General features: G+C 49.4%; 1 pseudogene across 1 annotated transcript in view; it reads left to right on the top strand.

Moving 5' to 3' along the window:
• LOC144889617 (E3 ubiquitin-protein ligase Midline-1-like) overlaps nucleotides 1–9,637 on the top strand; it is a 489,173-nt pseudogene that overhangs the window by 216,670 nt on the left and 262,866 nt on the right. The gene's annotated exons all lie outside the window — the stretch shown is intronic.

Genomic DNA, 9,637 nt, shown 5'->3' with positions numbered 1-9,637 from the left:
TGAAGAATTCATATTCACCTGGTGGGAGGTAAACCGTGATCATACAGGTGCTGCCCTCCGGGTGACATTGCACTCCGGGAGGGGCAGGTTGGGGTTCACCCTCGAATTTCTCCAAATGGGGGAAACTCGACCCCACAACTTTGGGGAGTGGGGACTTCGATCTCGCTATACCTGGATATTTAAACAAAGAACAGGTAAACACCGTCATGTTAAACATTCACCAATTCACTTCTCTTTTTAATTTTACACGTCGACGCCATTGAATGTTGATATTACAACCTGTGTGACGAATCTTTTCAGGTATTACGTTTGTATCATGAGTGAAAAACCTGCGATAAAACATGGACGAAACGTGCTTTGTGACGTCACAATAGGGAACAATGTGCAGTCGAATTGAAAACAAGGGTGTTTCACAGGTAGGATGATCCATCAATGCCCGGTAGGGGGCTCATCACTGTGTTTCACAGGTAGCATGATGCATCAATGCGCGGTATGGAGCTCATCATGGTGTTTCACAAGTAGGATGATCCATCAATGCGCAATAGAGGGCTCATCATGGTGTTTCACAGGTAGGATGATCCATAAATGCCCAGTCGGGGGCTCATCACGGTGTTTCACAGGTCCGATGATCAACCAAAAGCCCGGTAGGGGGCTCATCACGGTGTTTAACAGGTAGGATGATCCATCAATGCCTGGTAGGGGGCTCATCATGGTGCTTCACAAATAGGATGATTCATCAATGCGCGGTATGGGGCTCATCATGGTGTTTCACAGGTAGGATGATCCATCAATGCGTGGTAGGGGGCTCATCATGGTGTTTCACAGGCAGGGTGATCCATCAATGTGCGGTATAGGGCTCATGATGATGTTTCACAGGTGGGATGATCCATTAATGCGCGGTATTGGGCTCATCATGGTGTTTCACAGGTAGGATGATCCATCAATGCACGATAGGGGGCTCATCACAGTGTTTCACAGGTAGGATGATCCATCAATGCACGGTATGGGGCTCATCACGGTGTTTCACAGGTAGGATGATACATCAATGCGCTGTATGGGGCTCATCCCGGTGTTTCACATGTAGGATGATCCATCGATGCGTGATAGGGGGGTCATCACGGTGTTTCACAGGTAGGATGATCCATCAATGCATGGTATGGGGCTCATCACGGTGTTTCACAAGTAGGATGATCCATCAATGCATGGTATGGGGCTCATCATGGTGTTTCACAGGTAGGATGATCCATCAATGCACGGTATGGGGCTCATCACGGTGTTTCACAGGCAGGATGATCCATCAATGCACGGTATGGGGCTCATCACGGTGTTTCACAGATAGGATGATCCATCAATGTGCGGTACTGGGCTCATCACGGTGTTTCACAGGTAGGATGATACATCAATGCATGGTATGGGGCTCATCACGGTGTTTCACAGGTAGGATGATCCACCAATGCGTGGTATGGGCTCATCATGGTGTTTCACAGGTAGGATGATCCATCAATGCACGGTATGGGGCTCATCGCGGTGTTTCACAGGTTGTATGATCCATCAATGCACGGTATGGGGCTTATCACGGTGTTTCACAGGTAGCATGATCCATCAATGCATGGCCTACCATGCATTGGCTCACCACATGTGTACATGGGCTCATGTGCACATGTGTACATGTGTACATGGGCATACATGGGCTCATCACTGTGTTTCGCAGGTAGGATGATCCATAAATGCGCTGCAGGGGGGGTCATCACGGTGTTTCACTGGTAGGATGATCCATCAATGCCCGGTAGGGGGCTCATCACGGTGTTTCACAGGTAGGATGATCCATCAATGCGCGGTATGGAGCTCATCATGGTGTTTCACAGGTAGGATGATCCATCAATGCACGGTATGGGACTCATCACGGTGTTTCACAGGTAGCATGATCCATCAATGCATGGTATGGGGCTCATCACGGTGTTTCACAAGTAGGATGATCCATCAATACGTGGTATGGGGCTCATCACGGTGTTTCACAGGTAGGATGATCCATCAATGCACGGTATGGGGCTCATCACGGTGTTTCACAGGTAGGATGATCCATCAATGCGCAGTAAGGGGCTCATCACGGTGTTTCACAGGTAGGATGATCCATCAACGCATGGTATAGGGCTCATCACTGTGTTTCGCAGGTAGGATGATCCATCATTGTGCGGTATGGGGCTCATCACGGTGCTTTACAGGTCGGATGATCCATCAATGCATGGTAGGGGGCTCATCCCGGTGTTTCACAGGTAGGATGATCCATCAATGCATGGTAGGGGGCTCATCCCGGTGTTTCATAGTTAGGATGATTCATCAATGCACGGTAGGGGGCTCATCATGGTGTTTCACAGGTAGGATGATCCATCAATGTGTGGTAGGGGGCTCATCATGGTGTTTCACAGGTAGGATGATCCATCAATGCACGGTATGGAGCTCAACCCGGTGTTTCACAGGTATGATGATCCATCAATGCGCGGTAGGGGGCTCATCATGGTGTTTCACAGGTAGGATGATCCATCAATGCGTGGTAGGGGGCTCATCATGGTGTTTCACAGGTAGGATGATCCATCAATGCGCGGTAGGGGGCTCATCATGGTGTTTCAGAGGTAGGATGATCCATCAATGCGTGGTAGGGGACTCATCACGGTGTTTCACAGGTAGGATGATCCATCAATGCACGGTAGGGGGCTCATCATGGTGTTTCACAGGTAGGATGATCCATCAATGTGTGGTATGGAGCTCACCCTGGTGTTTCACAGGTAGGATGATCCATCAATGCATGATAGGGGGCTCATCCCAGTGTTTCACAGGTAGGATGATCCATCAATGCACGATAGGGGGCTCATCACGGTGTTTCATGGGTAGGAAGATCCATCAATGCGCGATAGGGGGCTCATCATGGTGTTTCACAGGTAGGATGATCCATCAATGCATGGTATGGGGCTCATCCCGGTGTTTCACAGGTAGGATGATCCATCAATGCATGGTATGGGGCTCATCACGGTGTTTCACAGGTAGGATGATCCATCAATGCATGGTATGGGGCTCATCACGGTGTTTCACAGGTAGGATGATCCATCAATGCACTGTATGGGGCTCATCCCGGTGTTTCACATGTAGGATGATCCATCGATGCGTGATGGGGGGTCATCACGGTGTTTCTCAGGTAGGATGATCCATCAATGCACGGTATGGGGCTCATCACGGTGTTTCACAAATAGGATGATCCATCAATGCATGGTATGGGGCTCATCACGGTGTTTCACAGGTAGGATGATCCATCAATGCATGATATGGGGCTCATCACGGTGTTTCACAGGTAGGATGATCCATCAATGCACGGTTAAAGGGCTCATCACGGTGTTTCACAGGTCGGATGATCCATCAATGCGCGGTATGGGGCTCATCACGGTGTTTCACAGGTAGGATGATCCACCAATGCACGGTATGGGGCTCATCACGGTGTTTCACAGGTTGTATGATCCATCAATGCACGGTGTGGGGCTCATCACGGTGTTTCACAGGTAGCATGATCCACCAATGCACGGTATGGGGCTCATCACGGTGTTTCACAGGTTGTATGATCCATCAATGCACGGTATGGGGCTCATCACGGTGTTTCGCAGGGACGATGATCCATCAATGCGCTGCAGGGGGCTCATCACTGTGTTTCACTGGTAGGATGATCCATCAATACCCGGTAGGGGGCTCATCATGGTGTGTCACATGTAGGATGATCCATCAATGCACGGCATGGGGCTCATCATGGTGTTTCACAGGGAGGATGATCCATCAATGCACGGTATGGGACTCATAATAATAATAAATAATAATTCATTTATTTTGTATAGCGCTTTTCCAGAAGCCCAAAGGCGCTTTGACAGAGTGGAAAACATAATGCATAACAATACATGAAAACAACAATTGCAAAAAGACAAGAATCAAGAAAACAAACAGCAGCGATATACGGCATATATATAAGACAAGAATCAAAAAGACAAGACAAGAATCAATAGGGAAATATTTAAAGCAAAAGGAGGGAGAAGGAGAAGAGATAGTCAGGGGTTAAATGCTGTGGGTTGAATGTTGAATGCAGCGTTGAACAGGTGGGTCTTTAGTGATGTTTTGAATGTGGTGAGTGAGGAGGAGTCTCTGATGGTGTGAGGTAGTGAGTTCCAGAGGGTGGGAGCAGCGATGGAGAAGGCCCTGTCCCCCCAGGATCTGAATTTGGTCCGGATGGAGGGGGTCAGGAGGTTGGTACCAGCAGAGCGGAGGTTGCGGGTGGGAGTGTGTCTGGAGAGGAGGTCAGCCAGGTAGGATGGGGCCAGGTTATGGAGGGCTTTGTATGTCAAGAGGAGGATTTTGTACTGGATTCTCTGGGGGATGGGGAGCCAGTGAAGCTTGTAAAGGACGGGGGTGATGTGGTCACGGGTCCGGGAATGAGTGAGTAGACGGGCAGCGGAGTTCTGAATGTATTGGAGTTTATTGGTGATTTTTGAGGGTGAACCATAGAGGAGGCTATTGCAGTAGTCCAGACGGGAGGTGATGAAGGCGTGGATGAGGGTTTCTGCAGCCGTGGAGGAGAGGGATGAGCGGAGACGGGCAATGTTTTTCAGGTGAAAGAAGGCTGACTTTGTGATCTGTTTAGTGTATTTGTCGAAGGAAAGGGTTTGGTCAAAGATGACGCCAAGATTCCGGATGTGAGGGGAGGTGGATACTGGGATACCGTCGATGTTGAGGGCAAAGTTATGGGTGGATTTTGTGAGCGTTTTTGGGCCAATGATGATTATTTCAGATTTATCACAGTTAAGCTTGAGGAAGTTGATTTGAAGCCAGGATTTTATTTCAGTGATGCAGTTTGTCAGGATAGAGTGGGTGTCGGTGGAGACGGACTTGGTGGAGATGAAAAGCTGGATGTCATCGGCGAAGCAGTGGAATTGGAGACCATGACGGCGGATTAAGTGACCGAGCGGGGACAGGTAAAGGATGAAGAGGAGGGGGCCAAGAACTGAACCTTGGGGGACACCTTGGGGGAGGGGAGCAGTGGGGGATTTGCACTTATTGATGGAGATGAACTGGCATCTGTCAGAGAGGTATGATTTAATCCAAGAGAGGGCAGTGCCGGTGACGTTAAAGGTGGATTCAAGTCGGGTGAGGAGGATAGTGTGATCGATGGTGTCAAAGGCAGCGCTGAGGTCGAGGAGGACGAGAATGTTGAGGTTGCCAGCGTCAGAGGAGAGGAGAAGGTCGTTGGTGATTTTGAGGAGAGCAGTTTCAGTACTGTGGTTGGAGCGGAATCATCACTGTGTTTCACAGGTAGCATGATCCATCAATGCATGGTATGGGGCTCATCACGGTGTTTCACAAGTAGGATGATCCATCAATGCATGGTAGGGGGCTCATCACAGGGTTTCACATGTAGGATGATCCATCAATGCATGGTATGGGGCTCATCACTGTGTCACAGGTAGATGATCCATCAATGTGCGGTATGGGGCTCATCATGGTGTTTCACAGGGAGGATGATCCATCAATGCACTGTATGGGGCTCATCACGGTGTTTCACAGGTAGGATGATCCATCGCGGTAGGGGGCTCATCACGGTGTTCCACAGGTAGGATGATCCATCAATGCGCGGTATGGGGCTCATCACTGTGTTTCACAGGTAGGATGATCCACCAATGCACGGTATGGGGCTCATCACGGTGTTTCACAGGTTGTATGATCCATCAATGCACGGTGTGGGGCTCATCACGGTGTTTCACAGGTAGCATGATCCACCAATGCACGGTATGGGGCTCATCACGGTGTTTCACAGGTTGTATGATCCATCAATGCACGGTATGGGGCTCATCACGGTGTTTCGCAGGTAGGATGATCCATCAATGCGCGGTATGGGGCTCATCACGGTGTTTCACAGGTTGTATGATCCATCAATGCACGGTATAGGGCTCATCACGGTGTTTCACAGGTCAGATGATCCATCAATGCGCGGTATGGGGCTCATCACGGTGTTTCACAGGGAGGATGATCCACCAATGCACGGTATGGGGCTCATCACGGTGTTTCACAGGTTGTATGATCCATCAATGCACGGTGTGGGGCTCATCACGGTGTTTCACAGGTAGCATGATCCACCAATGCACGGTATGGGGCTCATCACGGTGTTTCACAGGTTGTATGATCCATCAATGCACGGTATGGGGCTCATCACGGTGTTTCGCAGGTAGGATGATCCATCAATGCGCTGCAGGGGGCTCATCACTGTGTTTCACTGGTAGGATGATCCATCAATACCCGGTAGGGGGCTCATCATGGTGTGTCACAGGTAGGATGATCCATCAATGCACGGCATGGGGCTCATCATGGTGTTTCACAGGGAGGATGATCCATCAATGCACGGTATGGGACTCATCACTGTGTTTCACAGGTAGCATGATCCATCAATGCATGGTATGGGGCTCATCACGGTGTTTCACAAGTAGGATGATCCATCAATGCATGGTAGGGGGCTCATCATAGGGTTTCACATGTAGGATGATCCATCAATGCATGGTATGGGGCTCATCACTGTGTCACAGGTAGATGATCCATCAATGTGCGGTATGGGGCTCATCACGGTGTTTCACAGGGAGGATGATCCATCAATGCACTGTATGGGGCTCATCACGGTGTTTCACAGGTAGGATGATCCATCGCGGTAGGGGGCTCATCACGGTGTTCCACAAGTAGGATGATCCATCAACGCACGGTATAGGGCTCATCACTGTGTTTCACAGGTAGGATGATCCATCAATGCGTGGTATGGGGCTCATCATGGTGTTTCACAGGCAGGATGATCCATCAATGCATGGTATAGGGCTCATCATGGTGTTTCACAGGTGGGATGATCCATCAATGCGTGGTATAGGGCTCATCACTGTGTTTCACAGGTAGGATGATCCATCAATGCGCGGTATGGGGCTCATCATGGTGTTTCACAGGCAGGATGATCCATCAATGCATGGTATAGGGCTCATCATGGTGTTTCACAGGTGGTATGATCCATCAATGCGTGGTATGGGCTCATCACAGTGTTTCACAGGTAGGATGATCCATCAATGCATGGTATGGGGCTCATCATGGTGTTTCACAGGCAGGATGATCCATCAATGTGCGGTATAGGGCTCATCATGGTGTTTCACAGGTGGGATGATCCATCAATGCACGGTATAGGGCTCATCACGGTATGGGGCTCATCACGGTGTTTCACAGGTAGGATGATCCATCAATGTGCTGTACTGGGCTCATCACGGTGTTTCACAGGTAGGATTTTTTTTTTTTTTTTTGTATTCTGAATCGAGGCTCGTGAAAGAGCTAACATTTACTTCACAAACAACCAAATCGACCAGACAAACAAAATACACAAAAGGAGGGAGCGGCAGACAAGATAGGGAGAAAAGGGGAAGCACACAATGATACATCAATGATACATCAAATGATACATCATCATGGTGAAACACCATGATGATACATCAATGCACGGTATGGGGCTCATCACGGTGTTTCACAGGTAGGATGATCCATCAATGCGTGGTATGGGCTCATCATGGTGTTTCACAGGTAGGATGATCCATCAATGCATGGTATGGGGCTCATCACGGTGTTTCACAGGTTGTATGATCAATCAATGCACGGTATGGGGCTCATCACGGTGTTTCACAGGTAGCATGATCCATCAATGCATGGTAGGGGGCTCATCACTGTGTTTCGCAGGTAGGATGATCCATTAATGTGCTGCAGGGGGCTCATCACGGTGTTTCACTGGTAGGATGATCCATCAATGCCTGGTAGGGGGCTCATCAAGAGTGTTTCACAGGTAGGATGATCCATCAATGCGCGGTATGGAGCTCATCATGGTGTTTCACAGGTAGGGTGATCCATCAATGCACGGTATGGGACTCATCACGGTGTTTCACAGGTAGCATGATCCATCAATGCATGGTAGGGGGCTCATCACTGTGTTTCGCAGGTAGGATGATCCATAAATGTGCTGCAGGGGGCTCATCATGGTGTTTCACTGGTAGGATGATCCATCAATGCCCGGTAGGGGGCTCATCACGGTGTTTCACAGGGAGGATGATCCATCAATGCGCGGTATGGAGCTCATCATGGTGTTTCACAGGTAGGATGATCCATCAATGCACGGTATGGGACTCATCACGGTGTTTCACAGGTAGCATGATCCATCAATGCATGGTATGGGGCTCATCACGGTGTTTCACAAGTAGGATGATCCATCAATACGTGGTATGGGGCTCATCACAGTGTTTCACAGGTAGGAAGATCCATCAATGCACGGTATGGGGCTCATCACGGTGTTTCACAGGTAGGATGATACATCAATGTGCGGTAGGGGGCTCATCATGGTGTTTCACAGGTAGGATGATCCATCAACGCATGGTATAGGGCTCATCACTGTGTTTCACAGGTAGGATGATCCATCAATGTTCAGTATGGGGCTCATGACGGTGTTTCACAGGTAGGATGATCCATCAATGTGTGGTATGGGGCTCATCATGGTGTTTCACAGGTGGGATGATCCATCAATGCACGGTATGGGGCTCATCACGATGTTTCACAAGTAGGATGTGACACATCATCCTACCTGTGGAACACCGTGCATTGATCCATCAATGCACGGTGTGGGGCTCATCACGGTGTTTCACAGGTAGGATGATCCATCAATGCACGGTATGGGGCTCATCACGGTGTTTCGCAGGTAGGATGATCCATCAATGCGCGGTATGGGGCTCATCACTGTGTTTCACAGGTAGGATGATCCATCAAAGCATGGTGTGGGGATCATCACGGTGTTTCACAGGCAGGATGATCCATCAATGCACGGTATGGGGCTCATCACGGTGTTTCACAGGTAGGATGATCCAGCAATGCGCGGTAAGGGGCTCATCACGGTGTTCCACAGGTAGGATGATCCATCAACGCATGGTATAAGGCTCATCACGGTGTTTCATAGTTAGGATGATTCATCAATGCACAGTAGGGGGCTCATCATGGTGTTTCACAGGTAGGATGATCCATCAATGCGTGGTAGGGGGCTCATTATGGTGTTTCACAGGTAGGATGATCCATCAATGCACAGTATGGAGCTCAACCCGGTGTTTCACAGGTAGGATGTTCCATCAATGCGCGATAGGGGGCTCATCACAGTGTTTCACAGGTAGGATGATCCATTAATGCACGGTATGGGGCTCATCACGGTGTTTCACAGGTAGGATGATCCATCATTGCGCTGTATGGGGCTCATCCCGGTGTTTCACATGTAGGATGATCCATCGATGCATGATAGGGGGGTCATCACGGTGTTTCACAGGTAGGATGATCCATCAATGCATGGTATGGGGCTCATCACGGTGTTTCACAAGTAGGATGATCCATCAATGCATGGTATGGGGCTCATCATGGTGTTTCACAGGTAGGATGATCCATCAATGCACGGTATGGGGCTCATCACGGTGTTTCACAGGTAGGATGATCCATCAATGCACGGTATGGGGCTCATCACGGTGTTTCACAGGTAGGATGATCCATCAATGTGCGGTACTGGGCTCAT

Source organism: Myxine glutinosa, chromosome 1 (assembly GCF_964187855.1).
Source record: "Myxine glutinosa chromosome 1, kmMyxGlut1.1, whole genome shotgun sequence".
Taxonomy (NCBI): domain Eukaryota; kingdom Metazoa; phylum Chordata; class Myxini; order Myxiniformes; family Myxinidae; genus Myxine; species Myxine glutinosa.
Note: the sequence above shows the minus strand (reverse complement) of the source record. Positions and strands in the feature narration are given on the sequence as shown.